Consider the following 530-nt stretch of genomic DNA (forward strand, 5'->3'; position numbering starts at 1 on the left):
GGTTTTACCTGCGATGCGGAGCGAGGCCGGGCCGCACCCCGGTTCGGACCCGAGCCGCTCGAGGACTGAGAGGGGGATCTGCTGCGCTGCGGACGGCGCTCCGGGCTACCCGCGAGGCGAGTTATGTTGGAAGTGGGAAGGGTGGGGTAGGGGCACTCGGAGTGCGACCGACTACCCTCCGACCCGACCCTGAGCGCCCACGGACGGTGAGGGGATGAAAGCACCGCAGCCCCCAGAGGTGGGAGGTGCGGGGCTCCTGCGAGAGCTCAGCCAGATGTTCGGGCGGCTCCAGATGTGCCTCAGCCCGGACAGGACTCTCCTCCTCCCCACCCCCAGCCTGGAGCGCAGGTCTGTAAACAAACTCCCGCCGCTTCTGGGACCGGGTCTCGAGCCGGGCGTTCACCCACACCCCCCAATTTGGTGAGAGCTGTCGTGGTTCTCTGCCTTCTGCCACCCTCTCCCGCCCTGCCACACACCCTCTGCCGCAAGGTCCAAGTCCCCCACCCCCGGATGGCTCGGGCATGACCTCA

Source organism: Myotis davidii, unplaced genomic scaffold (genome assembly GCF_000327345.1).
Source record: "Myotis davidii unplaced genomic scaffold, ASM32734v1 scaffold139, whole genome shotgun sequence".
Lineage (NCBI taxonomy): Eukaryota > Metazoa > Chordata > Mammalia > Chiroptera > Vespertilionidae > Myotis > Myotis davidii.